The sequence below is a fragment of the Lupinus angustifolius genome, unplaced genomic scaffold (assembly GCF_001865875.1).
Source record: "Lupinus angustifolius cultivar Tanjil unplaced genomic scaffold, LupAngTanjil_v1.0 Scaffold_29_48, whole genome shotgun sequence".
Classification (NCBI taxonomy): domain Eukaryota; kingdom Viridiplantae; phylum Streptophyta; class Magnoliopsida; order Fabales; family Fabaceae; genus Lupinus; species Lupinus angustifolius.
In genome coordinates this window covers 53,224-71,659 of record NW_017720593.1, presented here as the reverse complement: position 1 = coordinate 71,659, position 18,436 = coordinate 53,224, and positions in this window count along the sequence as shown.

Below are 18,436 nucleotides of genomic sequence, written 5' to 3'. Positions count from 1 at the left end.
TTTTCCACTTGTTTTTGGCTTGAAAAACCATAGCCTTGGACAAGTTTAGAATAGTATATTTTTAATGTTGAAGTTTGATTTTGTTTCAAAGGGGATGATTTTGTTATCAAAGGAACCTTTAAAATGTTTAATGATAAGTTGAAAGAGCAAAGCTTTTCTTCGCATTAGGTCTAAATCATGGCCTATATGTGTTTCGTAAAAGTTTAGTTTCTAATTTTGAAATCCAAAATGTTTATGGATGAGTTTTGTGAAAAAGTGTTGTTTTAGAATATTATGAGTTAAAAGTTGGTTAGTAAATGATATTCTTTGATTTTTACCTAAAAGTCTTGACTTTATAAACTTAAAGTGTTATGAAGTAAAGGATGGTTGATTTGTTGTAGGATGAACATTGATAAGGTAAGCTTACTTTAAAGTGGTAAGTGTAACTTAAGAAATGTTGATTTAAATGTTGTTTAAGTATGAGATCAACACTATCAAGAATGTGTTGAAATGACCATGAAAACCTATTATACAAAATATGGAATCTACTTAAGATGACTTACTTTAAAGTGGTAAGATCAACTTGGGAGATATGGATTTAAAAGTGTAGACTTGGATTAAGAAACTTACCTTAAAATGGTGAAGTATGACTTACAAAGTCTCCATGAAAATATAAATCTATGAAGTGATAAAAGTGTAAACTTTATTAAAAACTTATCTTGGAAAACGTTGGATATCGGAAACAAGACTTTCCATGATAAAGGATGGTTCAAAAATATGAATCTTGGACCGGATGGATGAAAGTCTTTGAGTTCATGTAATAGATTAAAGTGTTAAACAATATTTTACTTTGGAGTTATCATGTAAAATTTATTCGCAAATCACTAAATTGTTTTGTGTGTTTAGTTTCGAAGCTTTCGAAGTTAGACGATCAACCCACTCTCTCGTAAAGGAAATCGACCATGCAACAACCTAAGGTAAGGTGGTGTCCGAATATGACACCCGGATCTCCTAAACTATCTCAAAAGTTTGGAGTTATATTTGTGTATTAAGAAAACCCGTACTTAATCAATTATTTTGCGTGCCTGGATTTTGTACGGATACTTTCTTAAGTTGTATGATTAGGATAGCTTAAAATATCAAGTATTGTGGTGGTTATCCATGAAAGAACACCACTCGAGAAACTAAAATGCATAGGGATCGAAAACGTCGGAGAGTTTCGACTCGGTAGCCAAAAAAGGCGAGGAAAATGGTCCTGGGAACTGGACCACCTCACCCGGGCGAGGGAGAAACAGAGAAGAACGGTTCCAAATAGCGCTTGGACGAGCAACCCCTCACTTGGGCGAGGGCCAGACAGCCTGTTTTGGGCATTTTTGGCGCCCGAGCGACCGTACCTCGCTCAGGCAAGTCCAGACAGGTAATTTGACCAGGTTTTGGTGGATTTTTAGCTTGAGCGACAATCCCCTCGCTCGAGCAAGAAACATGCAGGAAATTGAGTCTGTTTTGATAAATTGGTTGCTTTAGCGACAGTCTCTCGCTTGGGTGAAAGACAAACAATATTTTTGACTGATTGTGATTGTTTGATTGCTTAGGCAATAGCCTTAGCTTGGGTGTGAAGTGTATTTACCTTCGGGAAAGACTGTGACTCAGATTATTGAACCCGGTGCCCAAAATCGACAAACGTATACAAGTACTTTTGTTCTTGCGCCTATTTAGGGCAAGGTTTCCGACTGTGATGTCGTGATTAGGGCGATGTCCAAAAAAAGGATTACATGATACCACGCAACGAGGTCGTTTGACCGTAATAGGTTTGGCCATGTGGCCGTCCATGGTGATTTACCGATAGTTCATAGTGGTAGGGATGTTATTCCTCTATTTACGTGTTGACGTAAGATCAGGTCCCACAAGAAGCATTCCTTTAGGAGATGTCTTAGGTTGGGCCGATCATATAAAATAATGATTAAAAGATTTAATCGGCTAACCTCGGTTAGTGTGCATACTCATTATGGATAATGAAGTAGTGGAGAGGAAATTTACGGGAGACGAAAGAGCCACGAGATGTTGAGAGGGACGACGATGGCGGTGGTTCGTCAACAAAGTCTTGAGGGTGAGTCTAGGTGAGACGAGTCCCTTGTATTCCTGGATGAGGTATTCTGTTTGATCAGACAGTTCTAACAACCCCTCTTTGCAATCAGGATCAATGAGAGGGATGCCCAGAAAGTGTTTGATACGACAACGTCCTGAAATGGACAATTCTTTGGAACAGATTGATCATATATCCTTGCGAGGAATAATTTTGGTGCGTTCAAATCGACTTGTTATGGGACCTGTACTTTTGGTTATTTACGAATAGTATATTGGGAGGATATTGGTGAATGGATGGATGAAACAAGCATAACATTCATACATTGAGATTATGGACTTTGATCCTCATAATCTTAGATTATAACATCATTCATCATTGTGCATTTTTATATGTGATGTATATATTGTGTTTATTATGCGTGTGTGCCTAGATGTGATATTGCGTGTAATTCCATGCCGTCAATGAGTAATATTCATTAGATGTCTTACTCCATCTTCTTTATGTTTGTCTTCTATTTGAGTTTTTTTCAGATGGATCATTCTGCCAGGATTCCGAGTTACCGCTTTTCAATGTCCCAGGAGGGGGTATGGAGGATTGAGGGAAACCGTTATACCTACACAGGCCGTTACGCTTTTTGATTAGTGTACTTGTGTAGGGTATTTATTTTGGAGTAGTTTTATTTGGGCGACGACTAGGTTATGCCTTGTACTTTGTACCAACATTTCATGATATTCTAATGAAGTATGATTTAAAGTTATATTGAGTTATATTTTCATTACCTTTAGGTAATGGTGTTTTTGTTTTTCCGTATTGTATGTTACTTAAAATGATATTCCGAAAATGAAACAAATATAAGGAAATAAATTTTATATGGCATCATTATAAAAAAAATCCCCATTTTTGAGCAAGATTTTTTGGAGTAATTTTCGGGGCGTTACAAAGAAGACTAGAAATTTGCTAGAATGTATACTATTTTTCACTGCAGGTTCAAGAATTTATTTGTGCTAACTACTCGCCTGGTTCTCCTACTAAATAGTGGACTTAGGGCGAACATGTTACAGGTTCCTACTCAACTAGATCGGCCTACCAGTGGATTATGGACGTGGAAGGAAATGAGGCAGCTCCGGCTGAGATCTGGAGGACTCTTTAGAGGCTGAGGGTGTCTGAGAAGGTTAAACTTATGTGTTGGCTTGGTGTTCATAAGGTGCTTCCTTCGAATGATCTTCGTTATAATCGGCACTTGGCAACAAACCCAGATTGTGCTAGGTGTCAAGGGTGTGTCGAGGATCTCATGCATATATTTAGGGATTGCTAGGACTCTTCCTCTTTGTGGGTTCGGCTTGGCTTCACGCCGCCTACCTTATGGACGCCTCTGTCCTTTCAGGGCTGGCTGTTGGAGAACTATAACTGCAGAAATGGTCTTCTTTTCTTTGCATGCCTTTGGTGGACTTGGAGATGGAGGAACAACTCTATTATGAGGGATTCTCAGTGGGATGTAAGCTTGGTGCTCGCTTCACACACCAAGATTTTTGGGAGTGGCGCAACTACGAGGGTTCTTTGTCTCTTGAGGAATATGCCCCTATGACACGTTGGAGTTACCCGGAGTTTGATTAGGTAAAGCTGAACGTAAATGGATGTTGTATAAGAGGAAATGATATTATGGGAGGTGGCGGCGTTCTTCGGCATAATCAAGGTCAGTGGTTGTCAGGTTTTTCTGCCAACTTTGGGCATGGATCACCTATTCTAGCTGAATTATTGCCTATGGAATATGAGTTGTCTCTGGCCTGGAATCTTGGATTCAGGAATGTGGTTTTGGAAAGTGATTGCTTGGAGGTTGTTCAAATTATTTATGAGGAGATTCCAATTCGGATTGCTCGCATTTTATCTGTGACCACTAACATTAGATCTTGCTTGGCACGTTCTTGGGTAGTTAAGGTATCCTATGTGAATAAAGAGGCTAATATGGTGGCAGAATTCATGGCTAAATTGGGTTCTCACTCAATGGATGAGATGAAGACTTGGAATTCAACCCAACAAATTGTCAATCTTTACTATAGTTAGATATTTTCGTGTGTTTGTAGTTTGTTGCTTTTTTCTGATGTACCAAAAAAAAAGAATCATATAAGCTCATTCAAGAGGTAAATTATTAAATTGTTCTCTGTATCAATACGATATGACGATTATATCGATCATGTAATCATACGGGTCAAAATCAGTAATCTAAATTATATCAATCATACTAACCGATTTGCATTTAAAATTACAAAATATTTATGAAAAATAACTTAATTTTACCAAATTTTTGTTAAGGAGGAAGTCACACATTTTGTTTTAAAAAATGGTGTAAATAATTTATCACATTATTTATTTATTTTTTAATATTAATGTTATCTATTTACTATATTACTATATAACAAAAAAAAAACTCTTGTCACGTCAGCAAGTGACACATGTTAATACCTTATGCAAAATTTTCCCTCTAAAAGTTTCCTACCTCTTAGTGCGCAACCTCACGCATAAGTTAAAAAACTTTATTTTCTATTTGTTTCAATTTAACATAATAATTCATTATCTTTCACATTTGTTTTCTATTCTTCCATATTGTTCTCTCATATTTCATTCTAAAGCATAGAATTCTCTATCTCTATTTTTTCACTCCCTTATTTCATCACTTTTCTTATCTTCCACCATTTTTTTCTCTTTTTGGTTCGTATTCTTCTTTCATTTCATTTCAAAATATTCTTTTGTTAGTGACCAAAGATGTATGTTACCATTCGAAAGTATTCTTTTTTGTTGGTAGAATGTTTTATAATTAACTTTACACTGGTTCTATGAATATAGATCTATTCGTTTATTTTTCAATTGAGGATATATTGCATTAAAGTCTCTTCTTTATTAATTTTTGTGTGCTTATTGTAGGATAACTGAATGAGCGATTTGTCTCTAATGATGTGAGCGGTGACGACAGTTGTATTCGATATGGTGTCTCTTATTGTTGGTTCACTCTTGAAGCATTATTGTACATTAGTTTTCTATATATTTGTGCATATATTATTTGGTTTGTATAGTTTTCTACTCGAAATACTCATTATTTTAACAAAGATCTTGAAACCAGGTTGTAATATAACGGTTGAAAATGGCGCCGACAGCGATGGATGGCACAATGGAAGAGAAAAGTTAATAGCCCGTGACAATTTGGTATTTTCATCATTTTGCTTTCAATTTGTAAAGAATAATTGTTTAAAAGTAAGTACTAGACAATGTATTATATGTTATCCACTTAAACTATAGCAAGAAATTGTATGTCTCTATATAGTCATTTTGATATTATTTTAGAAAAATGATTTTTACCTTACAAAATCAACCACTAACTTTAAATTTAAAGTTTACATTTTGTGATAATATCATTTTTATTGTGTTTAATGTCATTTTGTGATTTATAATGATTTGTATATTAATTTAAGAGTATATTTTTTAGCGTATCGTTTAAGTTTTTATTCTATTGTAGTTAATACTTTTAATTTGATCGATTAGAAAATTCATTCAAGATCACAAGTATAATAGAATCAAATCTTATGTAATTTAAGGTATGTTATTATATGCATTTATTTGAGGAGAGAGATTTTATGCCATGTACAAAATTGTTTAAATAAAGTGCCATCATTATAATATTACAATTGTAACATTGTAATAATATATTTTCACAAAATTCGAATTGTAAAAAAGGAATTATAACCTTACAATTGTAACCAAAAAAGTTTATAAATTTTAATATATATGTTTGTGATTTTAAATTTTTCTCTATTAGTTCTGAAAGTGATCAGCTATATTTTTACTAATAAATGATTTGATATTTTACACTTAATATAAAATAGCAATCTTAGGAAAATGACTAATTCAAATATTAGTACAATTCTGATCAAAGCTATTATTCATTCCTTAATTTTAGACAATGTTCATTATAAATATAAATTTATAATCATTTATTGTTTAATTATAGGTAATAAGAAATATTTATAAATCATAACAAATATGTATTCTTTAATTTTAGACAATATCATTATTGATATATTTTGTTTAAAATTTATATTTGATTCTAATATTGCAATGTTATTGTTGCATACTTCCAATATTTAGTATTTATTAAGAGTAGTAACAATAGTAGTTTTTGAATTTTATTTGATTGCAGTTATTTTAGCGTCAACTAATAATAATGTGTTTTTTGAAATTAATCTTATTTTATAGTCAAATAATAATGAGTTATAAATTTATTGATAATTTTTTAATTAATATGATAATTATGTATTTCTTAATACTTTATAAAGTTTCATGTCATCCATCTTCAAACAGGATAATATAAAGTGTAACGAGGTTTTCTCCTATCTCTATCCTGTAGATAAAATCAACCACCAAAAATAGAATAGTAACCGTAGGAAAATGACTAATTCAAATATTAATACAATTTTAACCAATTTTATTTCTGATTCCTTAATTTTAGACAATGGTCATTATAGATAAGTTTATAATCATTTGTTGTTTAATTCTAAAATAGCTAATAAGAAATATGTATAACCTATAACATATATCTATTCTAAATAATAGAAATAGAAATTCAATAATAATGTAGATGAAGAAACTAAATTCAAATAATGAAAATATTAAGTCAGATATGTATACTATAAAAGTTATAGTTTATATTAGAAAAATAATATAAACATAATAATAACTTTCCTATGTAAACATTTATTTATTAATGTTATTGATATTAAAATTAATTTAAAATATTAATATTTATGAATTGTATAAAACATAATCAGTCATGATTTAAAATAAACATACTAATAATATTATTCTTGTTAAAGTTAATGAATACTGAAATTGTAATAAAGATAATAATAATGTATCCATTGAGTATAATATTCTTCCAATTAAATAAATGAAACATCGTGTCTGCCCGTGAATATTGCATGATATTACATATCCAATTTTTATATATTTCATTTTTTATATACTGTATGTTTATGATAATGATTAATTTAAGATGAGATGTATGGTTAATTAATGTGTTAGTGGTAGCTGCTTAGAATTATATGATTTTTTTTTAAAAATTAAGTAATGTTAAGGGCAAAACAGGAAGCGAAAATTACACCATGATGGAAGTTATTTCAAGTTTTGGCTTTATATATAACTAGCGTGTTGACATGCACCGTCGTGCCTGTCAACCCGCTTTCCTATCGTTTGTAATGTATAGTTTGTATTTTATAAATTCAAATATAATTTCAGTGCCTATCCTATCGTTTGCGCTAAATTTACGGTTGAATTTATTCAATTGGTCTAATATTCAATTTTTAAATATACTTTTAAAATAAGAAGATAATAAAAATAAAATAAGAAAATAATATTATATGGTTTTTTGGTAAAAATAAAAAGATATTGAGGGTAAAATAGGAAAACACAAATTACACCATGATGGATGGTTATTTTGTGTTTTCCCTTTATTAATAGTATAGATATAGATATATATAATATAGAAGTATAAATATAGATAAACAATCATAAGATATACAGAGTTGTATGCATTATAACACATATTTGATTTATATTTTGTTTGAATTATTTCTGATTCCTTAATTTAGACAATGTTAATTGTGTATATATATTTTTAGAGTTTAGATTTGATTCTAATATTGAAATGTTACTATTTAAAATAGTAACAATAATAACATATCAGAAAAAGAATATTAAGAATGTGCAACATAAATTTTTATTGTATCATTAGTCAACCAAATATATAGACTATAGGGCATTTAACATTTTGTTAATGAATTATTTTCATATGTAAAATATTTTTCTGTACCAACTTTCCCGTTCTCAAAGGTAAGAAATTCAAACATTTAGTAATTTAATTATCATTTTCAAATTAAATCATTATTGATTTATATTATTAGTGATTCAATTTAAAGATTTTATTTATTGTTTAAATTTTTACTCAAGACTTTTCGCTGATTCGATATTCAATTAATTATTGCATATGTAATAACATTTTTGCATTTACTTTTCAATCTAGGTATGCTGCCATGAATTTTTTTCCTTTTTCCATTTAATATTACTTTCCATTGCATTTAATATTTTCATTTTCACATTTCAGAATTTACACATCCTTTAAGAAGTTTTCAAAGTAATATATGTATTATTTATTAATACTAAGAAGTCATTTAAAAGATCATTTAATATTTCCTCATACTCTTCAATGGTTAGGCTTGGGGTATATATGTGGTCGTGTAAAGAATACATCTCAAGTATGGGCATTTTAGTTGCTCTTACCTTTGGTTTTCTTCTTGCCTTTTAGAAGTTTTGTTGCCTTAAGAACTTTTATAATTTTCTCATTGCTTTTCACTATTTTGCTTTTGATATATTATGTTCGCTTTTTAATTATCTAATATTACCATCAACTTCTTATGTTTTCTAAATGTTTAGGCCTTTAGTTCCATTTTTCAATCATTTTTTTCTCTCTCTACATTATGTGTTAACATCATGCTTTCAAATCTCTCAATGACTCTCATATATGTCATTAGATGTATATCTCATATTATACTAATGTTGTTGAGGTTTGTTGGTGGTAACAAGTTCTTGGTTATCAATTAATTATATATCAACCTAATAATCTAAGCTCAATGCGTAATATTGAAAATCTCTTAAACACATACATGATTGTGTTGATTTCATTATAAATTTATATTTGATTAATGAATATATGTTTATTCCGTCCCAGATTGGTGGTGAACTTATGGATTTTATAATTGTTCTTGATAATACAAAAGGTGTGAAAACATTTTGCACATGATAGTTATATAGACGTCAAATGAAGATTGAATAGTTACAACAAAACACACACAATTAAATTAGACTACAATGTTTGTGTTTTTATATATTTCTTTTTATTTTATCAAATTATTACCCAATATTAATAATATATATTTAATAATATTGATACTTGCATCAAAATCAACATGTCTCATGTGAATGCACATGTGATATGCATATTCTTAACCATCTGAATGCACATGTGATATGCATATTCTTAACCATCTGAATGCACGAGTAACATACGTGTTCTTAACCATGTGAATGCATATGTAACACATGTATTCTTAACCATGTGAATGAACGGGTAACATATCGTTCTTAACCATGCGAATGCACGAGCAACATGTGTATTCATAACCATGTGAATGCATAGATAACATGTATGTCCATAGCCATACATATGCATGAGTAACGTGTGTGTTTTTAACCAAACGAATGCGCAGGTAACATGTGTATTCTTAACCATGCGAATACACGAGTAACACATGTGTTCTTAACCATGCAATAAAAAATTATTGTCCCGTGCAAATGCACAGATAACTTACTAGTTATAATATATATGTGCATCTAACTTTACTAGAATGCAATGTATTAGTGAATAAAAAATTAAACCGTTATATCATCATGTCAATACCTGACGAGTATCATTACAACGATACTCATAACTAGTTTTACATTGACTTCCACACCTTAATTCCTTATTTCATCATTTTCATGGTTTTATGCATATTTGTAGTTCACTTTTAGGTAAGTTCACCCAAACTTCTTTGGTTTGCTTCATTGCTTGTGTATTCCTAATTAATCCCTATCCATCTTGCAAATTATTTAGATCTCCAAAACTGCATCCAAATAAAGTTAATAGGCATCAACTTTAAGGACATTAACTAACATAACTTTTAGCCAATTTAATGGACATAGGGTCTAATCAGACTTGAATTGACAAACTTAACCAAGATGTGGGTCTAGAAAATAGTCCTCTAATGAATCACTATTACTTGCACGCATGTAACACTACACCGTGCATAATAGAACTTGTTATTTGTCACAATCAATTTAAGTCAAACCAACACGATCATAAAAAGTAAGGGCAAAGAAAATTTTGATTTGAAAAACAAAGCTAGTAGTGTACAAAATACAGAGAATAGAACCAACATAAAATGAGTCAGTGCTTAATTACATATAAAGATGCAATTTTGCAGTTTGAGCGTGTACTTTTGACATGTTTTAACTAATCAATAATCATCACTATTAGAATATAAAAGTATTACGTCCTTTCCATATATTTCGGTCTTTAAGATTATGTATATAGTTTAAGAAATTAAACTCGTAAAATTTGGTACAATTATAAAATAACCTCATCTAATCAATTTAAAACTGAATTAAAAAATGAATAAATAAGATCTGAAAATGAGGAGCAATAAATAAATATATAATTAGATAATAAAATATAAATTTGTTTAAATTTCTAAAATATCAAAATATTTTGAGTTATACGAAATTTTGGAATACTATTATGAAAATTGAATTCGAATTTATGAAAAACTGAATTTGAATTTATGAAAATTGAATTTGCATCCAGAAGCGTTATTAATTTATTTTTATGCTATTCAAATTTTAAAATGTTGAAATGGTTATAATTAGATTTTAAAAACAAATGACTATTAGAACTGAATTATAATCATATCAATTTCATACTTATATAATGTGTTAGATATTTAAAGTTAGAAAAATATCAAATAATTTATGTTTTACATATATTTTTCAAATATAGAAAAATGTAGATAAAAAAATAATCCTATAAAAAATTAAAACTAATGATCTAAAATTAAGATACAAAATGTTAATTAACTAAAAAAAAATTTAATTAAAAATAATTACTAATTAGAAAATAAAAAGTAAGTAAAATTATAAAATAAATATATATACTAAAAATAAAAACAGATTTTCCGAACCTGATTATGAACTAAAGTTTGATTTACTGAGATTGAACGTCAACAATGTTGTTTATATCGTTAAGATTTATCACTTCAAACTGTTGATTCAAATTTATTTTATGCTTTTGTATTGTAACTATTTTGACTTACATGTCTATTTTTTCCTTTAACACATATAACTTTAATATTTATATTGTTTTTTATTGTGACTCTATTTAATTAAAAACTTAAATCTTTCATTTAACTATAATTCTTAAATACATTTTTCAGTGCCAACACGGAGCGATTTGTACGAATCGCATGAGTATAATACTAGTTTATAAAAAAAGAAAAAATCTTTGACACATGAGAAACATTTGTAACAAACATTTTTGTTTGGAAATGAGAATAAGGTATTAAGGTTTCATCTCAAAATCAATTGATAATGAGAGGAGTAGTACAACATGTATTTAAATCATTCCCGAGACAATGAGGTAGGCAATATGATACTTAATTTCCAACATGCCCCCCTCCACATAAGCCTGTCGGACCAATCAAAGGGTTCCTTTGACCCATAACTAAAGGTCATCTTTTGGCCCATTATAACCGGAAAGAAATTGAGTTCTGGCTCTTATATCATGTTAAGGTTTCATCTCAAAACCAATTGGTAATGAGAGGAGTAGTCCAACATGTATTTAAACCATTCCCGAGACAATGAGTATGCGATGTAAGATTTACTTTCCAACATAAGGATCTATTGTCTCACAATATATCCTAAATCTTGTCATGTATCAATGCAAATGAAGCAAAAACAAAAATTAATAAACATTTAATTTTTTAATTATATGATATATTTTCATTAGTTTGAGACAAAACATGGTTTGTGACAACATGTGTATGTATGATGAGGACAAAGACATTGTGAAAGAGAGCCATAAATTTGAATGGGTGACATAGCCATTCAGCCAAAGCATACATAGCCTTGCCCAAAATATACTCTTCAATCACCCTCAAAGCTTTGGGGGACCCTATCCAAATAGATTTTACTTATTGTTTGTCCCTTAGTATAGGTCTCTCTTCACATTCAAAATAACCCCTTCCTTCTACACTTGCATGAATAAAAAAACTCAAAAATAAGATGAAGAAATATAATTGAAAGGGCATAGAATGCTGCAAAGTGAGACCCACCACCATTATAACGTAGCTCTTAGGTCATTAGTAGTTAAAGAATGTGACCTTAATGTCCTTATCCATAGGGTTCAAGATTCAAGAATAGGGTAACACATTGCTATAAAGGAGCTACCAATTTCCATTACATACAGCTAAGTCTTCAAAAGGCAACATTTTAAGTTGCCTCATAATTTGGAAAGATCATCATTACATCTTTCATTAAGTTTTTATATTCTAATCTAGAAATATGAATATAAAGTTTTACTATTAAATAATAGTATTGGACAAATAATTAACAATAATCTTTAGGATTTGACTAGAATGGTAGTGTAGTCAATCAAACAATTCAAAATCTTCCACTTTTATATTAATTACTGTAGAAGTCATTTAAGATGATTTGGTCGAAGCTGTAATTTTTGTACACTGATTATGCATCAGATTTAATTACAATCTTTATATTTATTCAGAATTTATGTAACAAGTTATAAATGAGAAGTAACCGGTCACAGGATCAGGAACTGTTAAATTTAACTCTTAAACCATCTTTGTTCACTATACTTGTTAAATTAGCATAGTATTTTACAACCATGCATGCCATCATTGGAAGTTTTTTGAGTCCAATTTTACACTATTTTTATTGCACTCTTCAATATACATAAATTCCAGTCATAATCATGTTCACTCCTATCTATTTTATTCACAATTTTTTATTTATTTGCTGTTTAATTTTAGCATGACCTAAAATAACAGTATATTGATTCTGATATGGTAATTGTTTTCCGTTAACGTGCTATTATATTATGAGAAAGTTAGAAATCATAAAACATTAGATGTATTTTTCACAAACCAAAATCTGTCCTTAAAAACCTCACATAGGCTTCTGTAGCACATTTTCACCTTGAAATATTTAACCTCACATAGGCTTCTTAAGCACATTTTCACCTTGGAATATTTCATATCAAGCCATTAATAAAATACACCAAATTACTCAAAAAACGGCATAATGCACTTTATCCTTTAATGTGCAAAATATATTTTACAGGAGTAGTACCCAAGATTTAAATGTATTTGAGTGATTCAATAATAAATATATTATATTTTGTTTAGTTTATAATCAGGTTCATTTTAGAAGAGTTTAGTTAAAGGAGTTTGTAATGGTTTCATATTCTCTGTTCCGAATTAATTACATATTGTTGTCACATGAATAAAAGAAAATTATTAAAAATAAAAATAACATTTAATTGGTTCAGACAATAAATGTGACACTATTTAGAATATGTGATCTTTAATCTTTAGTTAAGTTGAGTTTTTTCCAATAACATGAAGACATTAATACAGCACTGTCCCTATTGTTTGGGTCAAAGCCGAAGGACAAAAGCCATTTTTTCCGGAGTTTAAGAGGCAAATTCATCCACTAACACATGCAATCAATAAATAGAATCTCAAAGTGGATTGAAATACATACATTTGTGGGCCAAATGCAGCTACTAACCACTATCAATTTATGGCTCAAGTTCAACTATCACAATTCACAAGCAATCTGCATTTTCAAATATCTAATGCCAAATGTATAGTTAGTTATACTTACTATCAAAGAAACCCAGAATAATCAATCATCTACAATTCTTATTTAACCTATGTGCTTTGATATAGTTTTTTTTTACGGGCATTGCTATAGTTTTTTGTATACTCGGGGTAATGTATTATTCATCTTCGGAATGTGCGGTTATCATTTCTAACAAATGTCGCTAACAAAAACTGAATTTTTTTATATTTGACTAGTTAGATAACTAATAATTCAGTTAGACCTTACACTATTAAACCAGTATCTAGTCGGTAGATTAATATAAATTTTGATTAAACAATTTGGACAGTACCTGAATTGCTTCTTGAATCTGAAACCTGAAATGTCATTTTCCTTGATCAAAATTGGGACTTGACATGCAACTTATACATGGTGTACTTCCTCTACTTTAAAGAAAAGACTCCTCCTATGTTTATTTGAAAAAAGGGGAAATTGAAAAACAAGATAAATATAAAAAGAATTACTTGAATAAAGTATCAATTCGACGCATATTTAATTATCTTATCTTTCTTTCATTCATCCTAGTTGACTCCAATTTCATCTAGCGGGATAATATTTGATTTTTGTTATTAGCTCATCTTCAGTATTAAATATGAGGAGAAAAATATATTTTTTTAATTTTTTTATTAATTAAAAGTAACTTAAAATCTTAATCGGTAAAGATTTTTTTGCCACATGTCACGATCTCTATCTAATACTAAATCAATTTAAGGAACAAGAAAAAACCTCAAAAATAAAATAGAACAAACTCAATCCACAATGCACAAGCAACAATATAAGAAATTGCAATTTAATGAATAGCACATTCGTGCATCCTAAGGTTCAAGTTGGGTGGGTTCCTTATGTTACCTAATGTTACCCTTTCAATTCAAACTTTCTCTGAATTATATATAGCTTTGAATATATATCACTTTCAAAGTCCACATATACACTATTGCCAATGCCATCCCCACAGTTATAAAAAGAACTATTAATTGATTTCTTCCTTGTAAGACCTGTCACATTATTGGTTAATGGTGTGCTAATTTCATGATGTGTTGCACGAGTTTTTTTATAGATAAACATTAAAAGTGATTTGTTACATAATGTATTTTGTAGTTCCGGAAGGACACAAAAATTTGAGAAAACAACAAAATATAATTGAAAGGGTGGAATAAAAGGGTGCTTTAATGTATGAGATTCTCATTTAGTGGAGTATGGAGAGAGTAAATACACAGTTTTATCTTACTATTGGATAGACTATTTTCAGTATTTGAATTTATAACCTCGTGGTCAATAAGCAACAATTTTACCTGTGTGTTAAGCTAATCATCAAAATTAATGGTTGAAAAAAAAAAAAAAAGAGAATAGAAGGTTAGGTGCATTTTCTTCATTATTATTCTAAATTGATGGCCTTAAAGATCTCCATCTATATTAGACAGAAGAGTATGGTTATGAGTATAAAAATTGTTTTTTCATCCAATAAATCACCAAATTAATTTGCACATGATGTTGTCGGTTGTGAAGTCAATAGTCTATTTTTTTATGTTACATGAATAATAAGTGCAAGCATTTTTATGTGCCCTTCTTCCAACATTATTAATCAAGTAGAAGAAGAATTAAATATTTCATTTTAATTTATTTATCTTATTGACCAAAGAAATTGCTAAGAACCTTAGCACTCTTTTTCTGGGGTCCTAAAAGCTTGGTACATTGGATCATATAGCTAATTCATATAATTCGTATAAGCTTGACCAAATACCTTAATCATTTACCCTACATGCTAAATGATATATATATATATATGTCTGATGTTTTAGATTTTGTCTCACATATTTTCCCGCACTAATAATAATAAAATAAAAACAATAAACTTTTAAGTTTTTAATTGATATGATATGTTTTTTATTGACATGAGACAACATATGAGACATGATTTAAGACAACAAATTTGTGTTCATATATCACCTAATTATATGATCTAGAGGGTCCGGATGAACAGTTGGGATACCTACTTAATATGATATTGAAAATTGAAATGATGGGTTTGATTGCATCCATGCATGTCTCGCTGTACTTGCACACAAACAACAGGTCAAGCCATCTTAGTTTGGAAATATATTAACTAGGTTTTGCATGTAAAATATGATAAATTATTGAGTTATATATAGGAGTTATATTTTTTTCATTTTTTAATGTATATCATATATGAACAAAAAATTTAATAGTATCACATATAAACTTAGATGATGATATTTTTATCTTTTATTTCTTGCTCAAATTATATTTTGATCCTTTATGTTTATAAAATTCTATTTTGTTCCTTATGTTTTAAAAAATATTTTAAATTTATTATTCCATCGACAACTATTAAGAACCCTAAAGTGACATATTGAAATGATGTAGTTATGAAGGTTTTGGGATGCACAAGGAGTTTAGTGTAAAAATAACTTCTTTTTATGATGTTAGGATTCTTAATGATTGTTGAGAGAAGGAAAAACTTAGAACATTTTTAAAACCTATAGTTTGTAATGTGATTTAAAAAACATAAAAGATTAGAATAAAATTTGATTACAAAATAAAAGATCAAAATATCATTGAAGTCTATCATAATGAAATCATAGAGTTTATCTTGCTCTAGAAAGACCTAAAAATCTGTCAACATTTTGATTCAAATATCATAACACTATTTTAATTCCTAAGCTTGGAAAGTGCATAATACATGGAATCGAGGCATAAAAACTAATACATTTAGAAAAGGTATTATCGATCCCATAATTGTGGTCCTACGGTTTCATAATATAAAATATCCCAAATTGTGGATAAGTTTGGTGTCCTTCAGAACTTGAAAAAAGACAAGAAAACAAATTTAAGTATTTCTTTATTTATAAAACTTAAAACCATCTTATAGATACATTGATGGCCATATCTCTTAACAAGACCTTTGGATAACCCTCTTATATATTCAACAACCAAGCTTTGTTCAATTAAGTGACTATAACACCTTAGAGTCTATTTATGAGTTAAACTTTAGAGAGAAATATAAGAAAATGAAAGACTTGAGAGTTACGAAATACACTAGTTGGCTCCAAAGCCTTCATTTTCTATTTCTTCATCTCCAAAATTCAACTCACAAATAGACCCTTAGAGTATATTTCTCCTCTTAATCCATGTAACCATTTATTCACATTCTAGCCAGTAAATATTAATGTCAATTATCTCTATGGTTTTTGGTGTGTCCTGATCTCATAAGCTTCATCTCATAAATTCTCATGTAAAAAAACTAGCTAGGGAGCCACCACTATTTTAACAGTTAAGCCAATGATTATATGTACTTTACTATAATTGGAATAATGAATTCAATGATTGTGCCAGCAATAAGAGACAACTGAAGACAATACAAAATTTATAAGATGAACAAATAAGCAATAAAGGAGCAAGGGAACATTAAAATATGAAAAACAGGCACTAGAGATTCCTTGCATGATTATTAATCCATAGTCTATGGAGAATACTGTCTAGTAGGAAAAGTGAGATAAAAAAATATTATCACATTATTTTTAATAAATAAAAATGTTATATCATATTATTTTTCTTTGAGTTTAAAATCTGTATGTTGATAGTGTAAATTTTTTTACACTGTCAGTCAATCATCTATCATTGATTTGTATCACTCTTTTTGAGGGTCAATGATAATTAATAAATTAATGGATGTGATTTGCTAACAGTGTAAAAAGCACTTATACTATCAGTGTATACATATTAAATCCTTTTTCTTTTATATTTTATGTATTTCCCTTTTCAGTATTGTGAATGAAGGAATGGAAAGAAGCAAAAAGGAATTACTAGTCTTAATACAAAAATGATCATTTAGTTTAAATACCTATTCAATTTTGTAGGCTAAATATATTGGGGGCTGCAATTTTTGGGGCCTAAAGCCCATGTTATGATTGGGCCAACCTTGTGTATTAGTTTGGGAGTTTAGATTTGTACCAAAATTTATTAGTTTAAAATCTCATATAAAAAATCAGAACCATCCTCTTCACCCTAGATTACCATACTCAAACATTGTTCAGACCTTTGTCAATTGTAATTTCAGTCAACATAGTTTTTGTGCTAAGTGTGTATCATATATGAGGTAATTGTTTCTGCAAATATATAATTCTTCAAGATACCAAATTATATGCTTCTAATGGAAATTTGGCAATATAGAAAGTCTCACATTTGGTAGCGTGTACACTTTATAAGTGTTTATTAGTAAGAGAACTCACTCTTTCGGTGTGTTAGAAGAGATACAATGAGTTTTGTATTAGAGGAAGATGCACACTACATTTACTTTAATTAGAGATCACCATTCTCCAATTATATATTTTAAATTGATTTATTTAAATTTTATTTTTTCTCCTAGAAATCGATCCGCATCACCTTTCTCTCACATTAGCACATATCTTTGACATACCATTGAATTTTTGGTCATACTCTAATGTGCACCTCGCAATTTCTTCATTTGATCGTTCATTTTCGATTGTATGATCTAAAAATGTTCCTTTTCTAACTATTTGGGTTTCTAGTTGAACAACATTTCTAATCTTTATTTTTTTCATGTTTCTTCAAATGCACTTTATATCTAACTCATGACTATTTCTTTTCTCTTTAGGATTTTTGTGTGTTGGGTAGCCATATTATTGAGGGGCGTTAGTTATATTTGTGGATATAATTGTAGAACGATTTTTAGTGTATTATTTTATCGTAGGGCGTGTGGTTGTCACTCTCAACAAGTGTCGCTCACTAGAATAAAACTCTTGAACTTTTGATATATCTTGAGATCTATTGGAGTCTTACATTACTAGACCAACA